General features: G+C 42.2%; 1 protein-coding gene and 1 long non-coding RNA gene across 4 annotated transcripts in view; one reads left to right on the forward strand and one right to left on the reverse strand.

The window, feature by feature from the left end:
• CARMIL1 (capping protein regulator and myosin 1 linker 1) overlaps positions 1–24474 on the reverse strand; it is a 302688-nt gene that overhangs the window by 183596 nt on the left and 94618 nt on the right. The window lies entirely within an intron of this gene.
• Positions 6143–24474, forward strand: part of LOC122697523 — a 160789-nt gene continuing 142457 nt past the window's right edge. The window contains exon 1 of the long non-coding RNA XR_006342079.1: positions 6143–6240. This is a non-coding gene — a long non-coding RNA (uncharacterized LOC122697523). The remainder of the gene's footprint in view (positions 6241–24474) is intronic.

Below are 24474 nucleotides of genomic sequence, written 5' to 3' on the forward strand. Positions count from 1 at the left end.
CCACTATGCAGAAATGCAATGTTTACATACAGCTTGTCAGAAACAATTGCTTCATTCTTCCTGCAGTCCCTTTATTGCCAGTTGCAAGGCTTCATCAAAGCGTGAAAGAAAACAAGCATCTCTAATTTTTCTCCCACGGACGAACACATGGCTACTTTCAAACAACTTCAAGACTTCTTGATGTCACTAACATTTCAGATCTTCTTTTCAAAGCACTGTCTGATATAAAACTCTGGAACGGGTCGCACTGATTCTTTGATAATGACATGTTTTTAAAGGCAGAATAGTGGTGTGATCATAATCCCTGGAAAGGGACCACCTCTTAGGCTAAGAGTAAAGATGAATCTAACTCCTAGCGCCAGGTCCAGGAAGGTCACGTTAAGGTACTCACTTGGCACAGAGTTTCTGCCCGGACCTCTCAGCACTGAGGTCTCCATGGTCTGCATGGGGCATGCTTGGGAAGAAACCTCTGCTAGCCATCACTGTTAGGTTTATTCACCTAACAGTAGAATCACAGTCATACAAAAAGTATAGAAAACATACAACATGAACGCAAAGGTCACATTAACAAACCTTCTCCTGCTTCCCTAACACAGGGCCAGCTGGTCTCTTCCTGAACATGTCATGAGTCACTAGCACCCAATTCTAGCGAAAGATCACAGTTAAGAGGGATCCAGGGATGGGCGTGTGCAATTCCTTTATCTTAAAGATGAGAAAATAGACCAGGAAGAATCAAACAACTGTCTGCATTTACCAGGGCTCCCGTTTTTGTTTTTTTCTCTGACAGTGAAATTTTAAGCACAAATAAATTTATTTAAAGGAAATGGGTAGCCCTCATTTTTTTTTTTGAAAGTTGTTGTTTTTCTTTTAAATTAAAAAACCAGAGCTCAAGAGAGAAAGAAACTAAATCAACTCTACCAATTTGAGAAGCAAGAACTTCTTCCCTCAAGTGGTAAGTCCCTTCTGGCAGCCCTTGTGGAATGAATGGACACCAACCATTTTTCTTCCCTTTTATGATTCAAAACCCAGAAGTGAGAACCCTGCTCTGGGCATGGTGCCTAACAAAGAATTACCTGAAAAATGTGACAGTTACAGCTTAATGGTAAAGACCATGGGCTCCAGGGGCAGCCTACCTGGATATGAACCCCACCAGACCAATCCCTGCTAGCTGTGTGACCTTGGGCAGGTTACTTAACCTCTCCACCCCTTGGTCTCCCCACCTGTAAAAACATGGAGACAATACAACTACTGAGATAACAGGTGAGGTTCTCAGAACAAGACCTGGTGCATAAAGGAGTCCAATACATATACAGCCTTGGACAAGTTCAATGGTAATAGTAGTTAGACAGCTATATGGCACAGATGGAACATGAAGTAAGTTTCACTCATCATTTACCAGAATTCTAATGCTGCGGTCCCTCCCCACCCTATACCCTTTCAATTTATCAGCCCACAAGAGAGGTTCTTCTATCCCCATCTTCTCAAGTCCAGGAGGGACAGATGTCACTTATTCTTCACTTTTTGTTAATTAGTATTTTCAGCAAGAAAAACACTGTACATTTTCATTCCTGCTCTCAGAACAAATATATGAAATATTTCTCCACTCTGCAGATGTATGGATGGCATATGGGTGGGGGCAGGCATTGATTTAGATTTAATACTGTTAGAGAAATTATCAGGTTGAGGGATATTTTTCATTACACACCACAATAAGAAACAGGGAGAGTCAGGGGGAAAAGATCTGGAGTAATTATATTGAGAAATCCAATCAAACTGAGGGCTGCAGCCCACTGGTATGTAGTTAAGTCAATTCAGTAGAGTTTAACAAGCATATTAATAAAATAGACTAAACTGAACTGGAAGTGAAAAGAAAATTAAGTGCATTGCTAATACAAACCATAAGCATTGCTTCATGAAACTTTTGTTTCAGAGGTATCAGTGTGCGCATGGTACACGTGTGTGTGTGTGTGTGTGTGTGTGTGTGCATGCTAATGTGCATGCATGGGGGGTTGCTTCTCAAAATCAACATAAAATGCATTTCTTCTCTGGGTCCAGGTATTGAAAGTTTGATAAAGCTGGCGAATGGCACCATCTGTACCCATAAGCATGATCCTCATGGCGGATACAGAAGAGGTTGAGGAAGCAAGCTTGGATAGCAAGAACATGAGCTTTGGATTCAAAAACCTCAGAGAAACCCTAGTTTCAGCATTTTGTAGGCAGAGAGGAAGTTGGCAGGTTCCTGTAAGTCTCCAGGCTGCAGTATCCTCACTTCTAATTCAGAGACAATATTTATCCTTGTGTAAGAATCGGGGATTACCTATCCAGTTATCAAGTGCTAAGTCTATAGTAAACACTAGTATGAAAGGAGTCATTTTAACTGACATTATACTTATTGAATATAGCTCTGAAAGCGATACATATGGATAGAAAAACTGAGAGCTATAGACACATGTGCACACTTGCTAGTCAGAGACAGAGTCAAGCCCAGACGCCCTGAATCCCACTCAGTCACCTGTTTACAACGCATCATCTCCAGGATGCAGCTTTCAGTGCAGGAAGAGATTATTCCCATGGTAACTATAGCCTATCTGAGAATTAGAAAAGAATTTCCATGTCTGGGTGGTGATATAGTGAAAACTGATACAGAGAAAGAAGAGGCTTTGGACCAATTTGAATTCACTTGCCATCTCTCCCACTTCACTACATAACCTGAGTCTTATTTTTCTTACCTGTAAAATGGTTATGGCTCTACATGACAGTTGTGAGGATTAAAAGGGACAGCCAACCAAAACCCTAGCACTCTCTTAACTTTATTCACTGATGATGCTAACACCTGGCTAAAAATGTCTATATACCATCCCCCCCTCCAACTTCCATCATCAGAGGTCAGCAATGCATCCATTCACATCAGGGCACTAGACTCTGAAGATGTTCTGGAATTTTACGGCCACAGTGTGAATCCTGACTCCACTCACAAGTGAGGGTGATTTGGGGAAACACCTCTCTGGGTCTCACTTTCCTAGTCTGTAAAATAAGGGATCATCATAGGTAACAATACCGCATGGCAGACCGTTGTGAGGATTAAACAACAGACTATACCCGAGGTGCCTAGAACAGTGTTGCCAACAGTAAGAGCTAGCATCACTGTCACGCATCCCCAGAGACTTGATGACCAGCCGGCCTTCTCATCCTTTGACCTTCTGGCCCACTTAGTCATTCCCTGGGTCGTGCTATCTGTCCACCCTATGATTCCCAGCTCAGGCATCCCATTCTTGGACCACCACCTTCTCATTTCTCCTTCAGTGTGATCTAAGGGCCAAAGGGGCTAGCAGCACTTAGGAGCTTGTTAGAAATGCAGAATCTGGGAATCCAGACCTACTGCATCAGGATCTGCAGTTTAATAAGATCCTCAGGTGAGTCATACACACACTGCACACTTAGCAAAGTACATGAGTCTTTTCCTACACTCAGCTGTGCCCGCTCCCCAACACCGCCGGTCACTGACCATCCTACACCCTCCCAGCCATCTTCATCCCATTAAAACCCCACTGAAACCATTCCTCCACTGTTAATACCTTTGGCCTGTGTGTTCCCTGGCCTTTCATTACACCCACAGAGGAAAAACCTCAACCCTGGCTGAACCCACCCATCTGCCTATCCCAGGCTTGCCGTGGTGGCTTCCAGGCAGAGCTGGACAACAGAGCTAGCCTACAAGCTGATTCCGCTTCCTTCCTGCGCCAATGAGTACACAGACTTCATCAGAATGGTACCGCTGACCATCCAACTCCAACACTCCCCACCTGCCTGCTCCTGAGGCTCCATCTGTCCCCTCCTTCTGAACCACTGTAGGTAAATGCCCCTCCCCTCACCTCTGGATTACACCCTGCCCACATCTGCAGAGGCTTATGTAACTATGTCTTCTGTTCCATATCTAAACGTCCAGATACAGGGCTCCCAAGATCTAGATCTGTATCCTGGATTCTACACCCCTCTTGTAGCTCCATCTAACTCCCTCCCGCCTTCTAACTTCTCAAAAAAGGATCTGTACTTGATTCATTTTTCTGCCTCGAATGCATCCTACTGTTCAAAACTGGCTTCTGTCCCCACAGCTCCCCTGAGATACCAACCACCTCTTTATTGCTAAGGCCCACATATAGTTTTCAGCATTTCCTAATGAGATTTCTCCTTAGTAATGGGCAGAACTGACTTAGATTTCACAGCTGAACTAGATACCGCCTTAATGTTGATACAGCCCCTTGTGCTTGAACTCTTTTTTTCCACTAGTTTCTCCACCCACCTCCCTGGTCATGTCCATTCCCCACTCCCTGCTCCCTTCCATTTTCTCCCACGACTTCAGTGGGTCCCAGAGGACTCCCAAGTTCCTGTGCAGCTCAGACCTGTCTTAGATCATCAGCTCTAACTCCACCTCAACCCTTAAACTCAGCATGTGATCTTTCTTTCAGAATCTGTTCCTCACTAAGAGTTTGAGCTCAGTAATGAGCCATGGCAATCCATATAGCTTCTCAAGCCAGAAATCCAGGCATCGTCAAAGTAATCTCAGTCATTCACCAAGTTCAATGCAACTGAAACATCTCTTAAATCCATTCACTTCTCTCCAGTTCCAATACAATGACTCCACCCCAGGCCACCATCATCTTGCTCCTGTAACACTTTCAGCAGCCTCCCCACAGACCCATCTTGCCTCATCAAATCAAAGGCCCATAAAGTATCTTGATCTTCTAAAACCCAAACACTTAGCCTGTCACTTCTCTACTTAAGCTCCTTAGTGGCCCCGCATGACTACACTGGTCCTTGCCTCCACCTGCAGCCTCCTTTCACTCCCTCTCCTTCCCGACCCCCATCCCCTCCAGTTATAGCCATACTGGCCTTCTGTTGGTCCCACCGTCTGCTCCAACCGTTCTTCCTTCTGCCTCTTTTCTTTACCTTCCCCTGATCACATCTACTCATCCTTCAGCGCCCCACCTAAAGAACTTCCCTAACAAAGTCCAGACTAGAGCAGGTCTCCCAATCATACATTCTCACAGTATTTGCTCCTTTCCTCAGTAATACCTATCACAATTTTAATTACTAGTGGAGTTATATATTTAACATCTACCATCCCCACCAGACTGTACGGTACTTGGGAGCAGGGACCATATCTGTCTTAGTCAAGGTTTAGTCCTCTTCCTTACCTCCTTTCCAGCTATGAAAACTCAAGATCTCAGAAGGTTAAAAAAAAAAAATTTGCTATAATTGTGAATCCAATTATAAAAATTCAGCTATGCCTCATTATTCCTAATGCCTACCACGTAATTGACACATCCTTCCTATTTAATAGTCATATCCTATATGGAAAGTACCTGAAAATTTGTTGTTTGCAGCGCACCTCAACCCAGTTCAAACAGATATATTAACACTAGCTAATCCCCAACTCAGCTGCCAAAAGAAAGAGAAATAGAAAAAGAAAAAGAAAAGGATAACCTAAACAGAGGAAAGTTGTAGAAATGCCAAATGCTGACATCCCCTTCCTTTTGCCTACTGTGTTCAAAGAACTTCTTTACTCAAAAATTGACTCCAGAAAGCCTCTAGTCTTCTGCAGCTCCCACAGGCTGGCGATGCCATTGCTAGCAGGGAAGGCAAAATCCATTCTAATAAATGATTTCAGGTGTCCTAAGGCTTTCTAGATCTTGATTTTGCCCTTGATTGTGCCAACAGAGCAAACAGTTCTAAACAATTTACAAAAGGTGGGTCGGGGTACTGACAGGACAGATTTCACACAGAATATAGGGGGAAAAATCACCTGTTATTTTAGTGACAATTAATAGACCATTTAAACAGAAGAAAATTTATCCTTTAAAAAATCAGTGCCTAATGAAAGGACATGGCAAAAAGAGGAAATCTATTTTTTAAAAAACAGAGCATGTTTTTCTTTCTTAAAGCTTCAGATAAATGAACTTTGCTATATGGAGAAATGTTTTTGCTCTGGGAACACAGGAATATCACTCCTCTGTTCAAAGAACCCCACCTGAGCATTGTGCCAAAAGGCTCAAAGTTTCAAGATAAAGCAAAACCTGGGGGCAGAGCTTTTGAAGCTAAACCCAGTCTTTGCACAATGGGAGGAAGTGAAGAGCTGGCCTCCCCTGAACACTGCTACTGCTCCGCCCTGTAACTAGAAATGAGCAAGTGACTCTCTGCTTGTGTGTGTCTCCTCCTCCCCGCCTCAGTGGGAACCAGCAAACTGTAAGTGATCCCTTTAATGTTTTTCTTTTGTTTTTGCTCCTGACCATTGCCAAGCTTTCCCCTCTCCCCAGCTATGCCAGAAAACAGGCCGGTGCCCCAGTCTGGCATCAACCAGCTTCCCAGCGCAGGAAGGGAACTCTCTGCCTCCATGTTTGTAGATTTCTTTTTCTATAGCTCATCACCTCCCTCCTAAGGCAGCAAACTATGGTTGGCCCCTTCCCCGCTCCGTTCCCTCTTCCTCAGAACACACACACCCATGGCGCTCAGCTCCACAGCCAAGAAGGACCCTTTTCCCTGCCTTCTTTGAGTCTCATGGTCATCTCAAAGGACTGGTTGCCCTGCTGAAGGATCAGCCCAGCTGGAGCCCCAAGTTCTTTTTCTTTTTGAAGTTGTCCACATACAACCCCTGCAGCCCTGGTCCAAACTCTCCTCGATGTGGCCCCTCGAGAGTGGGAAGGAGAAGTCCATAGGCTCCCGGCAGAGCCTGAAGAGAGCAGAGCCTCATCCCAGAGCCCTCTCAGAGAGGAACAGGGTGGAGGAAAGATGATGCCGGACGGTGTGTCTTTGTGTTTCTCTGTCTCTTGCTAAAATGAATCTCATTAAATTCGCACATTTTGGTTCCCAAAAAGTACTCTTTTAGATGCATCTATCCTGTTCTTCTTGGTATTACTTATCATGTGCATGCTAGGTTGCTTCAGTAGTGTCCAACTCTGTGCGACACTATGGACCACAGCCTGCCAGGCTCCTCTGTCCATGGGCTTCTCCAGGCAAGAATACTGGAGTGGGTTTTCATGCTCTCCTCTGGGGATCTCCCAAACCCAGGGATTGAACCCCGGTCTCTTTATGTCTCCTGTATTGGCAAGCAGGTTCTCTACCACTAGCACCACCTGGAAAGCCCATGATTTAGCATAACTGTCATTTACTTAAGTCTTTCTTTCATTCATTAGATTATCATTGAGGGTCTACCTTGCAGACACTAAAGATGAAAAAGACATAAAGCACCGCCTTCAAACGGTTTATATTCTACTGGGAGGAGACAGACCACACACACACACACACACACACAATGAGGTATGTCAGATGGTGTTAAGTGTTATGGAGAAAAACCTAGTAGGAGAAGCAAAGAATGAGGGTTGTGTGGGGACTGGAGAAGGGGTGGTGTTGGTGACACTTTTTAATAGTTTGGTGAGACCTGATTACGAAATCATGTTAGAAAAGGGCTAAAAGAAGTGAAGAAATGAGTCAGGTGGACATCTTGAACAAGTGGACCAGACAGAGGAAATGGCAAAAGCCAACAGCATACTCCTGAGGTAAGAATTTTTGCTTAGTTGCTAAGTCATGTCTGACTCTTTTGCGACCCCATGGACTGGGGACCACCAGGCTCCTCCATCCATGGGATTTCCAAGGCAAGAATACTGGGGTGGGTTGCCACTTCCTTCTCCAGGGGAATCTTTCGAACCCAGGGATTGAACCCTCATCTCTTGGCACTGGCAGGCAAATTCTTTACTACTGAGCTGCCAGGCAAGCCCAAGACAAGAATATACTTTGGGGAATTGGAGAAGAAAGAAGAGCTCATGTAGCTTAAGGGGAGTAAGTGCTAGTGATGTCACAGGGGGCCATGAGACCCGTGAGGCCCTACGGTCCACTGTCCACATTTTCATTTTTACTTGGAGTAAAAGGAGAAGCTGCCAGAAAATTTTGCGTACAAGAGTAACGTGACCTGATATTTAAAATGATCTCTCTGTTGAGAACAGGCTTGAAAGTGGGTGAAAGGGAAGGAGGGGAAGCAAGAACCCAGTCAGGGGGCATCAGCAATAATTTACAAGAGAGGTGATGATGGCTGGGGCCAGAGTGATGAGTGGAGTGGAGAAAAAGGGCCTGATCCTGGATATATGTTGACGGTAGAGCCCGGACAGATTTGTGGACAGAGTGGATTTGGAGTATATTAGTTATTTTGTTAGAGGCAACAGTTTGGTTTATGCCTGTGAAATAATTATAAAAGAACTGAATGTGGCACATGATTTGAGGACTACTGGATTGGTCTAGGTAATCTGTTACTTATGTAAGAAAATAATTATGGAAGAAATGCAACTAGAGAGCAAAGAACTGGTTCCAGGATTTTTGCGTCCCTTCATAAAATTTCAACCGTGCATTTACAATATAATAATATAAGGCCAGAGATTATAAAATGCAGCTTTGTGGAAGAGGAAGAAGGGAATTTTCTTTCCCTTTTTTCAGTTTCTCTAGAGGAGTACTGTCCCACAGAACCTTCTGGAAATACTCTACATCTGGACTCTTCAATACAGTAGCCACTAGCTATGTGTGGTTACTAAGCACTTAAAATGTGACTGGTGTAACTGAGTAGCTAAAATTTTAATTTTATTTAATTCTAATTAATTTTAGTTAAAATGTTGCTGCTTGCCATTAGTAGCTACCATACTGAACCATACAGATCTCCCCACACAGCGAAACATTCCTGAACATTATTACATAACACCTTTACTCTTGAAATCAAATTAAAGGATATATACAAAATAGATTTGGAAAATCCCAAAGTATACGTTCTTTTTTTTTTTTAATACCCTACAGTCACCATCTAATTCTCCTTCTGGAAAAGAAATATTAGATGGCTTGGTGTTCATCATTTTTAAACACATTTTCTTAGCTTTTGCATGCACCTCTAATACCTTCTTGGCCATCATTCTATCAACAACATTCAAAATGAGATTTCCCTGCCTGATAGGTATTCATCGTTAACATTGTAAATGTCCCATAAAAATAAAGATACAAGATTCTTATTATAATTGAGTTTCCCTCCTGCTCTAAATTAAAAAGAACATTATGGCATGGGTTATCTCATATTGCTTCCCAAAACAGACGAAGGGGTTGAAGTTAGTATCACCATTTTCCAGTTGAGAAAATCAAGGCAGAGGAATATGAAAGGCAGCCCATTGTACACTGTAGGGCTTCCCTACTTGCTCAGTGGTTAAAAATCTTCCAGCCAATGCAGGAGATACAGGTTCAATCTTTGGGTCAGGAAGATCCCCTGGAGAAGGAAATGGCAACCCACCCCAGTATTCTTGCCTGGAAAATCCCATGGACAGAGGAGCCTGGCCGGCTAAAGTCTACCGGGTCACAGAGTCAGACACAACTAAGCGACTAAACAACAACATTGTACAGTGTAAATCTATAGTTTTGTTAGAAAAGAGCAGAAATTAGGAAGACATAAAAAAAGAAATCACTTGAAAATAAGAAAGAAAAAAAAGACTACATGTAAATCCTTGGTTGCCAAATTCAAGTGAGCTGAAACCTGGGTCTAGAAAATACTGTCTAGATGAACAGGGTTCCTGTGTCTGTCCTTAGGACCCTTTGACTCAGACTTTTCAGAAGTCCAGCAATGCACCTGAAGCAAGATGCTGGCTCCCCAACCGAATGGTGAAGAGGATGCAATTGTTAGGCTGGGGCTCGACTAGCAAAGTGGCCTCATATAACGATGCTGTCTTATTCCTCAGCAAACCAGATCCAAATGACAGGGCAACATTCTTGAATAATCTCTGAACCCAACAGCTGGAGAATGAGCTTCCAGTAATCTTGCTTTTGAAACACTCAGGCTAACCCCAGTTATATCACTAAATTGCATGACCCAAGAGATTAACAGGGTAATTCAATCCATTTACAGCTGACCTTAGAAGTTGTCAGTTCCTTCATTTTGAGAATGAGGATACTAAATCCTAGGGACACTGTGATACTTGCCAAAGAACAAAAGTGTATTCCTTTTACAAGCAAGCAAGCTTGTGTTTCTATGTTACCTATAACTAATATGGCGCTATGTCTCCCATAATCAGTTAAAAGAAGTCGATTAACCTTACTTTTTAACTCCAATGTGTTTCTAGACACTACAGATTTGAGGATAATCATTGTTATCTATTATATGTTATAACACAAATGTATGTGTGCATACTCAGTTGCTGAGTCATGTCTGACTTTTTTCGACCCCACAGGCTGTAGCCCGCCAGGCTCCTCTGTCCATAGGATTTTCCAGGCAAGAATACTGTTTGCCATTTCCTCCTACAGGGATCTTCCCAACCCAGGGATGGAACCTGTGTCTCCTTCGGTGGTAGGCAATTGTTTATCACTAAGATACCTGCAAAGTCCATAACATATATGTAACAATAACATTTATATATATATATGTATATATATATATATATTTTTTTTTTAATGGACTTCTCTAGCGGCTCAGATGGTAAAGAATCTGCCTGCAATGCAGGAGACCCAGATTTGACCCTTGAATTGGGAGGATCCCCTGAAAGAGGAAATGGCAACCCACTTCAGTATTCTTGCCTGGAAAATCCCATGGACAGAGGAGCCTGGCTGGCTGCAGTCCATGGGGTTGCAAAAGAGTCAGACACGACTCAGCAACTGAGCACACTCACTCACACACACAGCCCCGGATCAGCATTCTTAAATCTGAACTGAGACACAACAATGTTATAAAAGCAAAGATAAAACAAACACAAAACATTAAAATAATTCAAGATTGTTCAAGTATGTGTTAGTTCCTATGAAATAAGCATAAATATACTAAGTACATCCTAAATGAAGCCAAAAATACTATTCAATATCTAGGAAATGCATAAAATTAAAACAACTTATATCATAAATCTTGGAATTTATGCCTCTTGGAATCGGGAAGGGCCTCCTCAGAACAGCTGGGCTACCCTGGTCTTTTAAAATGCAGTCTAGTCTAATCCAAACTGATGTTTCCTTTCAGTAAGCAGAGACATTCAAAAATTCCCTCACCCCCATCTTAGTGATATGCAAAATGCTATGTACGCAGGGACTTCACAGATATGTTGCCAGATGACAATGAAGGTGTGGATGGTGATGGTGGATGATTTTAAATGCTCTAAGTGAAGGAAGGAGACTTCTGTTCTCCTAAGGGTTCCCTGCCCAGAAGGTTCCCAGCTGTGCCGCATCACTTGGCTTAGCAACAGAAAAACATGTTTCCTTCATAAGAGATTTTTTTTTCCCCCAAATTATAAGTTTTGAAAGAAGCTTCAAGGTGTGAGTCCAAAAAAATTCCTCATCTTAATTCTGAAAATGATTTTGGTCAATACCATTAAGTACAGCTGGGAGCAGGGACAAAATTTATGCAAAGCATTTTACAAGAAAGGAGAAGTAGTCAAAATTCAGTCATTATACAAAAAAAAAAATTTTTTTTTTGGATTGCCTGAGACACCTTCATGGCAGGAAGACTGATTCTAATTCTTCCAAAGACATGCAGAAAGACAAAGCTTCCAGGCAGATGTGTGTTGATCTAAAGCAATCAGAAGGGACACTGGAAGAGCCAAGTCACAGTGGGGTCATGACAGATGGTGTTAAATTAGCACAATTTACACATAGATTTTAAGGCAAAGAACTAAAGACAGAGAGGAACAGAAGACCAGAAATGGAAGTTGTATATAGACATACCCCATGAATTAATTCTATATGTCAGACAATTCCTACAGACCTAATTCTAGATGATGCTACAGTGCTTCTCAAGACAGACATGTCTGAGCTAGCTCTTCTGCTTACTAGCCGTGTTTGGGGCAAATGATCTAATCTCCCTACAGCTCACATCCTCAACTGGAAATGGTTACAACACAGTATCCACTTCCTATATATGAGTATTGTGAAGATTAAATGTGAGGATATATGTAAGAGCTTTTCAGCCCAGAGCCTGGCCAACTACATCAATTCAATATTAGCTGTCTAATGATAATAAGAGTAGTCATGGTTCACACAGAAATAATACCTCTCCAAGTAACACTGAAACATATACAATTATCATATGTAAAATAGATAGCCAGTGGACATTTGCTACATGACCCAAGGAGCACAAACCCAGTGCTGACAACCTAGAGAAGTGGGATGGTGTGGGAGATGGGAGAGAGGGGACATAGGTATACCTATGGCTGATTCATGTTGATGTATGGCAGAAACCAGCACAATATTGTTAAGCAATTTCTCCTCTCATTAAAAATAAATTTTTAAAAAAGATTAGATTTAGTGCTTCTGAAAAAAAAAAAAAAAAAAAAAAAGGCAGTGTAGAAAACCAGCAGATATATTAGACACAGAGTTAGAAGACTTTTCTTAGATTCAACTATATGGCTTCACTCAAGCTTTTCCCACAGCTTAAAAAAGGCAAAACAATACTGACTTGTAGGGGTTGTGAGTTTCAAGCAGGATAATGTGCTTGTGAAAGCATAGCACATCTGAAGGGCTATAAACCATGAAGTATTACCATGATAATGTTATTAATACCTAGCTTTAAAATAACTCTTCACTTTAAGAAATGATACTAGGAAGAAATTTCTCTTCTAGTAAAAAATATCACTGTCAAAATTAAACTTTCAACAGTACAAAGGAAATAGTTTTCAGCAACTTATAACAATAAAACTGAATATGCTCACACACACACACAAAAAAAGCACAGTAATAATACCTCTCTGAAAGGCCACACTAAACCATTTTTTAACTTCTGTAACAGACCAAGTTTGGATATAAACGCCCCCCCACCTCAGGCATAATCTGGTTTATGAAATCTCTAATGATTACATGAAGGACCTACCCAGAGCAGGCTCCATCCAAACCATCCCTATACATTCATTAGTGTTCTTTTCAAATTTAATAAGTTAACAGAACTTTTGTTTTCCACTCATTAGAAGCCAGTCTATTTTCTGAGTGTTCAAGGGCTGGTTTGATATCTGGTTTCCCTATCTCTGACATTTTTTACAAAACTTGCCAATTTGCAACCGTTTTCAGAAAGTCAACTCACACCCAGTCTCCAAACACACACCAGTTGCCAATAAAAGGTGGCATCTTATTCAGGACTCCTATCAGCATCCCCGGGTCAGAGGGGCCATGGCTGCCGACGGTCCTCTTTGGTGCATGGGCCAGTTTACACCCACATTCGCACACAGGGTAAGATGGGAAGCCCAGAGTCTTTCCTGAGCAGATATACTTGGAACAACAGCCTCAGGAGATGGGCAACCACTGTCATCCGTATTATACCTGTCCAAGCAGGGAACCCAGGCTATTTCTAGCCATAAACACTGGCATCCATTCTGGACACTCAGATAGCATCTTTCACATCCATATCTAAAGATATGACTTCTCCCAACACTGTAGGTCACAACTATTCTTCATCTTAAGAACTACCTGGGAGGAAGAAGAAAGGAAGGGAGGTATCTGTGAAGTCTGCAGCCCTTAGCTTACTGCATTTAACCCTGTACAGAAGGTACCATAACCCTTGTTATGGATAAGGAAACTTAGGTTTGATTTAACTTGCCCTAACGACACTGAAAGGAGTTAGAGCTGAAGCCTCATCCATCAGCTTCCACACCTGTGTTCCCAGCAGTCCCCACTGTGCGGTGAGCCTCCATCAGTGCTTGTCATCGCCACCCTAAACCAAGCTATGGCGCCTGGCCCACGGGTCACCTGATTTACTCCTCAGTCTTCTCATGTCAGGCAACAATTTCCATGCAGCTCGAAGAGCTTGTCCACATCACACTTCACTTAGCACAGGGTCTGGCAGAACAAAGGCAGCTGCCTGATCCAAGCCTCCCCCCTCCTAACCTGAAGACAGCAAGCCTGTGTCCTCTGCATGTGACCATCACATAAATGAGCCTCACGAACATCAAGCTTTCAAAAGCCAGCCTCTTTCCACTCAATAACAGGCTAGTCAGCAACTGAAAGATGCACCAGTCTATCACCCTAAGCATTTCACATTAAGAAAAGGATTAACTCAAATTAAGGACAGGACTGATACTCCTACATAGGGAGACTTCTGTGAGAGGAGAGGAATACACATTATTTTAATATATGTGCTGGTTTCTCTACTTGTGTGTTCTTCTTTCATTTGTTTTAAACTTTATTAGAGCATAGGTGATTTATAATGCCAATTAGTGGTAGTTTCAAGTGTACAAAGTGATTCAGTCATACATATATATATGAGTTCATTCTTTTGAAGATTCTTTTCCCATGTAAGTTATTACTGAATATTGAGTAGAGTTCCCTATGCTATATACAATAGGTCGGTGTTCTATATCTATTTTATGTATATTTGTGCATTCCTTTACCACCGAGTCATTAAAGAGGCATGTGAGGCTGTGAATTTTGAGCACAAACAAATTAACTGCCCCCGTTGAAGCTCTTGGAGGAACAGAACCTAGTCACGAACATCACTGGGTCTCACTATGAGCAATGCAAAGCTCCATCCACATCAGAAAAAACATTGTAACTGTCTTGGTCATTAATTCGTGAACAGTTCTTCCTCCAGCCATGCCTCTTTTGCAGTAACCCAATCTTCAGAGAGGTGACCCCTCTTCAGATTGCTTAGGAAATGAATCCTTTTCCTCCCAATGCTCTTACAACATCCAGATTTGCACTGGAAGATGGCATCAATATTAAATGATAATCCAGGAAAAGATAGACACATCTCTTCCCCCATGGCACCCCACAAAGCTATGCGAATAAAAGAAAATAAACCTGAACTTACTTCAAACTTGTGCATATGTTTAAAGCAAGGATATATGAGTAATTTGAAGTGCCTAAAGTAAGATTTCAAACTTCATGAATGCTCCAGGAAAACCATAGGGTAGGGAAGGTCTAAGAATACATTAGGTGGAAAAGAGATGACAGCCCACCCCCAATATACGGGAGATCAGCCAGATGACAAGCCAGGCTTTACCCAGATAAACAGCACTTGTCTGAGCAGCCCAGTCAATACCGTGGGGCGCACCTGATGGAAAACCAGTGTGCCCAAAAGTGGTTCCTCTGGAGGAGGAACATTCACATTAAAAGGGCCCTTTCTTTGGTTGGTGCCTTTAACTGCAAGTCTCCCCACTCAGCCTCCGACTTTTAGACTCACCCTCTACCCTAGCCCATACTCAGAACGGCCCCATTACTGTTGAGTGCTCACCCCTGCCTCCAGGTCTATTTGCTGCCATTTCCCCAAACCATCCAGATTTCTACTCCAACCACCTATCTGATGATGCTCTCTTGACATGAACTTGGATCACTCAGCCTGCATTCCCCCACTTAGACTCTATACACTACAACTTGGTATCCCACCTTCTATGGTCGTTTAACCACCAGGCACATTTCTGTGGAGATGTAAAAATAGCAAAATTTGGGGGTGGGGGGAATAATCTAGAATCACTGGGCTAGAAAGAACTTTAAGATGGGAAAGCGAAAGTGTGAAAGTGTTAGTCGTGCAGTCGTGTCAGACTCTTTGTGACCCCGTGGACTGTAGCCCACCAGGCTCCTCTGACCATGGAATTCTCCAGGTAAGAATGCTGGAGTGGGCTGCTATTCCCTTCTCCAGGGGATCTTCCTGACCCAGGGACCAAATCCAGGACCCCTGCATTACAGGCAGATTCTTTACCGTCTGAGCCACAAAGGACATCCCTGAAAACACTTTGATGCACTGTTTGCTCTTAGAGGATAGACTTTAATCATCTTTATCCCAGTAACCTTAATCATCTTTACCGTGGTAACCCACCCTCCCAAAACTGTTTGCTAAATGACAATCTCTTCAAGTACCTCTCATCAGCCTCTTTCATCAGCTAGCATTTACATGAAAATTGTTAATCAGGCAAGGACCGGAGACCTTGAAGTAAATGGCTCCATGGAGCGAAGAAGGCACTAACTGGCAACCATTACCAAAACCAGCAGTGGTTAACGAGCTATTCCATGCTAGTGAGCCATTCAGCTTGGCTGCGCCCATTTCTTCAACTCTGCTGAAAATGACCGGGACTACTTCTAAGAGAAGGGACCCTGTGACCACATCGTTCTAAACTTTCAGGTCAGGGAAGAACTTCCTTTAACTTCCTCTTGAAACAAAAAACAGACTCTGTAACTATGAGTTACTGAAGCCACCTAAAGACTAAGATGTGACATTTACTGATTTTCCTGGGACGCTTTTACTCCCAGGGCTTCAGGAAGCAAGAAGGTGGGTGACCCAGAAGACCTCTTTCTTTCAGTTCTGTAGTCCTGTGACCAAGTGAGGACTTTTCAAAACAATGTTAACAATCCTATTAAGTTGTTTATAATTCTGTGGCTCTTACGAAATATTCAGTGTTTTTAAAAAGGGTGGGGGCAGGACAATTTTAATTTTTTCTGGAAAGAAATGGCAGCAAGTCCTCCAGGAAGTGCCATCAAAATAAATCCGCAAGCCCTGAAGAGGATGTCTTGAATAGAGAAGAGCTTGACTGTTACGCATCAATGAAGAAATAACTACAGTGGGGCAAAGACTCTGGGAGGAAGACGCAGCTCGGAATTGCATTTAGAATCTGTGACATATGGAAGTCACAAGGACCGCCACGGTCAAGGTAGCCAGGCAGGAGAAAAGTCAACACCACAGCAAGAACCATAGGCTTCATTACTCTGCTGGAAACTATCTTCCCCTTGCACTCACCTCAAAAGGACGACAAATGCAATCTGATTTCCTCTATTCTCTATATAAAATTATCATTTATAACAGCACATTTACAGGAATGCTAATAAGGATGACTTGCAGTGCTTAGGTAGATCACTGGTTCAGAAAACTAAATCACAATATATGAGTGATCACTGAGGAGGTTCTCAAATTATTACTTATTTGTAAATAAAAATACATTTTTAAATGCTTTAACAGGAAAAATGAAAACAAAACTACAAAGGCCCTCACATTATCTCATTTTCTGCTATAAGAGGCATTCTTCGATTAATCATCTTATTCACAGAGATATTAATCAAGGAGTGGCCCCAAGGAGGGTCAACTGAAGATAGTTTATTTTAGCCTAGAAATTTTTTTTAATTTAAAGAAGCCTTACCTTATCCAAAGAAGACAAGGAGCCTAGAGCAGGGAGTTTCTAAATTTTCAATAATGCTAAACATTGATCACAGAGGATGCTTTTGTTCTTGATGTGTAAGAATTCCTTACTCTGCCATTCAACCAATGTTGATTCTGGGTGTCATGGTGGCAACTTGTTTCTGCATCCTGTACACCCTTCCTAATGAGTTCCTCACCCCATCCACCCCCGCCACAACACTCCATGTTCTTAAGGCAATGGGCTTGGGGGCAGCAGGGCAGAGAGACATGTCTACACACTCACGTGATGTGAGCCACCTGGGCAAGGCTCCAGGCCCCTTGAGGGGCCTGGTTGTAACTTGCATTCCTTGTGGTGTGCTGGTACATTGAAATAAAAAATGTTGGAAAAGATAAAACCGAAAAAATATTGAAGCAACAATATTTTTTAAAGTGATAAGATGCCTTGGTAATTGTAATTTGGTACACATTATTGTTGTTCAGTCGCTAGATTGTATCCGACACTTTGCGACCCCATGGATTGCAGTCCACCAGGCTCCTCTGTCCGTGGAACTTTCCAGGCAAGAATACTGGACTGGGTTGCCATTTCCTTCTCCAGGGGATCTTCCTGGACAGGGATCAAATCCATGTCTCCTGCACTGGCAGGCAGATTCTTTACCACGAAGCCACCAGGAAAGCCCACATTTTTACCATACCATTAATCTGAATATGGTTTATGGTTAAAGTAAATAATCCTTGAATGCATTTTTCCCAAATTATTTTCCTCTGCTACGGCAAAAGAAAATAAGTCTGTGAATGCCAAGATATTTCCAAAAAGGTACTGTTCATTCACTGGAATCCTTTATCCTGTCACAAACACCCACAAAAAGCAACTGTGTATTTGTGCAAAGGTTTCTGTGAAGTAAAACTAGATACATAATGTAACTTTCCGTTACTGAAATCCTTCATTTCTAACTATTCCAGGAAAATTGTTTATATTAAAACACTGATCCTCCCAACAACTCACGGTGGCTTTTTGTCCGTTAGGCTGGGCAAGGAGGAGACCATGTCATCATCACCTGCATGACCCCAGCTCCTGGCACAGCAGCTGCCATGAACTAGCAGCTTAAAACAAATGCAGAGGTTACTTTTCGTGATCATAAAATGGTATCTCAATTTTTTCCCATTAATTCTATAGATTAAAAAAAAATTTTTTTAACCTAGCCTAACCAGAGTGATTGCCCAATTTTTCATTTTTTCCTTATTAGCTGTGTGACTTGGGACTTATCATTTCATCTTTCTATGCCTCAGTGTCTCCTTCTATAAAACGGAGATTAATGACAGCACTTGTCCACCAGCATCATTATAAAGATTAAACGAGTTAATTGTAGTACTTTGTACTGAATACCATGTCAACACCATAACCATCATCACCACTCAACCCCTTATTACCTCAACCCAGTGGGGAAGAGGGACAAAACTATGCTGGGAAGGGCTCCAATTCCCAGAGAAAATAACCAGCAAGCTTCATGCTCTATGAATACAAGCTCATCAATACTGGGTAATGACAGTGGGATGGAGAGACTGCACGACAGAGTAAAGCACAAAGGGCAGCAACTAGGTGGTCGTGTGTGGGTGTTCACTTTAACAGCCTTTCAACGTTTCCGCATGTTTGGAAAGTCTCATAATAAAATGGTGAAAGGATTGGATAAGGGGAAGGAATGTGTGGAAAAAGAGAAATTAACATGGGAGATCAGTCACTCGACCCTCCAAAAAAGTGTTATTAATCAGTACCAACGAGGATAGCACAACAATAATGGCCATGGTCATTTACTGTGTTCTACCATTTTGATTCAAATGGGTGTATCTTTCCTTTTCTCCTTTGCCTTTCACTTCTCTTCTTACTCAGCTATGTGTAAGGCCTCCTCAGACAACCATTCTGCCTTTTTGTATTTCTTTTTCTTGGAGATGGTCTCAATCACTGCTTCCTGTCCAATGTCACAAACATCCGTCCATAGTTCTTCAGGCACTCTATCAGATCTAATCCCTTGAATCTATTTGTCATTTCCACTGTATAATTGTAAAGGATTTGATTTAGGTCACACCTGAATGTTCTAATGGTTTCCCCTACTTTCTTCAACTTAAGCCTGAATTTTGCAATAAGAAGTTCATGATCTGAGTCACAGTCAGCTCCCAGTCTTGTTTTTGCTGATTGTATAGAACTGCTCCATCTTTGGCTGCTGGCGTGCTATAGTCCATGGGGTTGCAAAGAGTTGGACATGACTGAGTGACTGAAACTGACTGACCATTTTGATTATAAGGTTTAGAATAATTCTAGGAGGAAGCTACTCCAAGGATTACTTCCACCTCAGAAACTCAAAAGCAAGGTTTAACTGCTGCTGCTGCTAAGCCACTTCAGTCGTGTCGGACTCTGTGCGACCCCATAGACGGCAGCCCACCAGGCTCCCCTGTCCCTGGGATTCTCCAGGCAAGAACACTGGAGTGGGTTGCCATTTCCTTCTCCAATGCATGAAAGTGAAAAGTGAAAGTGAAGTCACTCAGTCGTGTCTGACTCTTTGCAACCCCATGGACTGCAGCCTACCAGGCTCCTCCATCCATGGGGTTTTCCAGGCAATAGTACTGGAGTGGGGCGCCATTGCCTTCTCCAAGGTTTAACTAGATACCTTCAAATTGCCGTCCAAGTCCAATATCCTGTGATTCTAGACCCCCATGTCTACCTAAGTGATGAGCGTCATACAGACCAGAGTTAGTGGCAAACTACCACTGTACACACATGGGCACGCACACACACACACACACACACACACACTCACACACACACACACACTCAGCCTAAGATGAATCACAAACATTTATGAAGCTAGAATTATAAGGTAAAAACTAATTTCTAACTCTGCTATTGAGTCTCCCTCACAGACTTTCAAAGAAGGATGTGATTGTCCCCAGGGCCAAACATTTTTGTTCAACTTATGATCCCCCAAAACTGAGGGAATCACATGATATATACATTTTTTTTAATTGCTAAACTAGTGGAAACTCCTGATTCTGCACTAACTAGCTATGAACCTGGGGCACACCATTGCATCTCCATAGATGTCAGTGTCCAAAGAACTTGGAGTGCTGTTCATTCTGGTAGCCCACTCACCACAGGTTCCTTACGGAGCCTTTGCAATGTGTCTAGTGCAACAGAAGAATTTTTCATTTAAATACAATTGTAATTCTATCCTATTGTAATTAATTTATTAAATTTAAACAGCCACATGTAGCTAGTGGCTACTGTGTTGATGAGTCAAGCTCTAATGATTCCTGAACACCTCTGAAGGAGAGAGTGAAATTCCAGACCAACTTCATTCAACCCATCATCCTGAATAAGGTCTCAATACCATACAGGCAGCTGTGTGAGAAGGAAGAGAGATGAAATCCTGAGGCCCAACTACAGAAGATGATTAGGGTTCCTGCCAGCTACTGCCTATCTGATGGACATCCCTCCAATATCCTAGCACAGGGCTTCCCAGATGGCTCAGCAGTAAAGAATCCACCTGCCAATGAAGGAGACATGGGTTTGATCCCTGGGTTAGGAAGACTCACTGGAGAAGGAAATGGCAACCTGCTCCAATATTCTTGCCTCGACAGAGAGAGGCATGAATATTCTCTGTAGCCTGGCGGGCTACAGTCCATGGGATTGCAGAGAGTTGGACATGACTGAGCACACACAGTATTACAGTATCATATTATCTTGGAATCAACAGCCCAGTGGCCCTTTATCCTTTCATGTCCAGAGTTGGGTTCCATATTCAAGAATGGTAGTGCAATTATCAAAGTTCTCCAGAAAAATGACCCTTAAAGTGCAATGCCCTATGGGAAATATCACCAGCCAGTAATACCACCAGTGACCTATCCCTAATATGAAGACATTAGTGAATTATTAATGAGATATTTGTGAAAAATAGTGAGTAACTAATGAACATCACAGAAATACGAAGTTCCCTGCAGAGTACAAAAAGCTACCATTAAATTAGTTAAATATCTCTCATGAGATACATCATCGGATTTTTTTTTAGTTTTATTTATTTCAAAGCAAATTGTGCAACCAATCTTAAAAGCTCTTTCACATGTTTGAAAACATACAAATCATAAAAGCCAAAAATGATGACTCTTTAAAGAGTCATCTAGGTTGTTTAAGAAATGTGAAGAGTCTAGAAAAAGTCCCTTTTGAAAAATTGCCAGATAATGTTAATAATAGGCATATTACAGAGCTTTCAGAGAAACTTAGGGACAAATCTACTAACATATATTAGAAATGTCAATCATTACAGCACTGAAAAATGAGATCCCCAAACAGCAAATGTGAAAGGGCAGGGAACCTATCACAAGGGCTATTTTTAGGAAAAAGTTCACAGCATATTAGGGACATAGTAACTATTATAGGCAATGGCCACCAGAAAAATCTTACTAATTACAAGTCAATCATCAGTTTAACAGCTGAGTGGATGGCTTCCTCGCATAAAACACATCACCACTGGCAAGTCTCACAGAGGAAATTCTCCCATGCAGAAAACTCAGATGCCGGCTTGCTGATTCTTAATTCCTGAGCTGCATTCTGCTGATGCTGCATACCACTGGTAATTATCATGAGTCCTGCATCCAGAGAACAAGGCAGACGAAAACTCCGCTGCCGCTGCCCATACCAGCATTAGCTTGCCTTTCCCTGTTTAATTGGCTCTGATCACTGGGCAGACACTGAACTCACTGCCTTTTTTTTCACATGCTGACTCAAGTACCAGCATTCACGTTTCAGAGTGTCTAGAATAAAAAACACTGGTGTTCAACTCCAGCAATGATCCCATTTTCAACTTTAAAGTGATCAATTACTTCCAATCTGACTTAAGCAGTTAACATTTTTTAAAACTTGACTTAACGATAATTTGAGATTCTAAACAAGTATATAGAATGGCACACAGTCGTGTCTGACTCTCTGCGACCCCATGGACTATAGCCCGCCAGGCTCCTCTATCCATGGGACTTTCCAGGCAAGAATACTGGAGTGGGTTGCCATTTCCTCCTCCAGGAAATATTCCTGATCCAGGGTGACCCAAGGATCAAACCCAAGTCACTTACACCTCCTGCATTGCCAGGTGGGTTCTTTACCAGTAGCGCCACCATAGTTACCATATAGAATGGACATTATCATATAGAATGAACAGTACCATAATTTTTTTTTTTTTAACATTTAATGAAAGGCTAAGGACAGATTCCTTTAGAGTTGCCCAAAGACCCCATCTGAGTCTTCTTGGACTGATATGACAAATACCCTAGAGTGAGCAGCTTAAACAACAATGCTTATTCCTCACATTTTCAGAGGTTGAGGGTTGCAGCTAAAGGCACTGGCCAATTTCATTCTTCATAAGAGCCCTCCTCCTGGTTTGCTGATGGATGCCTTCTTGCTATATCCATCCATGGCAGACAGAGAGAGAAAGCTCGCTTTCCAGTCTCTTCTAAGGACTCTAACCCCATCATGAGGCTTGTATCCTCTTTACTTCTCAAAGGCTCTACCTACAAACACCATCACATGGGGATCAGGGCTTCAAGAAGTGAATTAGGGGGAACACATTTAGTCCACCACAGACTCTGCATAAGGAATGCAAATCCTCCTCTTGTCGTCTGAATTAAGATCAGTGCATTTTCAGTAGGGAGGGTATCCAGGGGTGAGAGAAGCAAAGTGCACGGTACCGTTCCAGGCACTTGGAAATGCCTGGTGAATGCTGAAACTGCAAACACGGGAGTGTGGGTTTCCCCAATTGTGGAGGGAAGAAATCCCCAGCCATAACAATGGAAGCTGAATTCCCCCTCAGCTAGTTGTTCCTACATGGGAGGTAAAGCTGGCCATTAGTAAGTGGAGAAATCAACATCTCAAGAAGAAAATACAACGCCATTCTAAATACCTTGGAAATCTGCAGTACTAATACAAACAGGAAACTTCCTTCCTATCACAGACCTTCAGCTCTTTCAACTAGGGCAGCCATCACCATAAGGAACACTGGCCTTTCAATACTCTCCAGCCTTAACTCTGGAGTTCTTGAGAACACCACCAAATGTGACATTTATGAGCTCGTGGACGTCAAGACTGTTTCCAAATACCAGTAGACACGTGACAGGTGTGATGCTAAAATTACCAGCATGACTCAAAAGGTCTGGAGGCCTGGGGACATTTGTTCCCATTTCCCAACCCCCTCAAGGGGTTTTTGTTTGGTTTTTTATAAACATGCTTCCCCTGTTTCCTTTTCATTCTTCCAAAAGATAACCAAAATGACAGAATCCATTTGCCAACTCATAGCCAGAGGCCAAGAAGTTATTACCCACTGGAAAAAAGGCCCGTAGTCACAACTGGTGATTGTTCCCCAGCTCGTACAATGACTACACATTTATGTTCTTCTGACCCAAGGCCTCATTCCTGTACTAAAACTATTCTAATTGTAATTATAAAGTCTTCACCATCCAGAGCTATATAAGCATAGTGTTAGTCATGTCCAAGTCTTTACGACCCCATGGACTGTAGCCCACCAGGCTCCTCTGTCTACAGAATTCTCCAGGCAAGAATAACGGAGTGGGTAGCCACTCCCTTCTCCAGGGGATCTTCCTGACCCAGGTATCAATCCTGGGTCTCCTGCACTGCAGACAGATTCTTTACTGACTGAGCTATCAGGGAAGATCTATAGCTGGTTCGCTTTGCTTAGAAGTCACTGCAGCCAAGAAACAAGTCACTTTAGGTTCCATCTCTCCCTCTCCTTGTGCTCAATATCTTCGCCAGTTGCATCTCAAGAATGGCTTGCTGAATTGAGCAGAAGTAGAAATTTCAAATTCTGCATCTTCAAATGCAAAAGATAGTCATAAAAATCATAGCTTGAAAAGTTGCTGGATTGCAGAATATATATTGCTATTTAAGAGTTTGTACATCCTCTACTTAAGGACGTATAGACCTCTTAGAAAATTCAGAACAATTTACATTAATGTTTCATTTGTCTTGAAATCGGGCTCATGAGCACAGTGCTCAATAAACTGAGCTATCTATTTGGTCACAGACATTTATGCTTTTGCGTGCACTCTTCACAGTTACTATTTCAGGGACTGTTGAAAAGTCACAGCCGAAATGCTGTATATTTGCCTGTTCCTTAGTTTATAACAAGAATTTTTCAAATGACAAGTATAAACACTTTCAACTTTCCTTGAACCTAAGCCTTATTAAATATCTAGTCTGCCCTTGCTAGTGAAGTAAGGGTGACATATTATCTAACCCTCACATTTTATTGTCTAGATAGTATATCACCTAGTATTGTCATGATTCTCACCTGTTGCTTATTAATTTCATGCAAAGTCTG

This window comes from Cervus elaphus, chromosome 7, assembly GCF_910594005.1.
Source record: "Cervus elaphus chromosome 7, mCerEla1.1, whole genome shotgun sequence".
NCBI classification, from domain to species: Eukaryota; Metazoa; Chordata; class Mammalia; order Artiodactyla; family Cervidae; genus Cervus; species Cervus elaphus.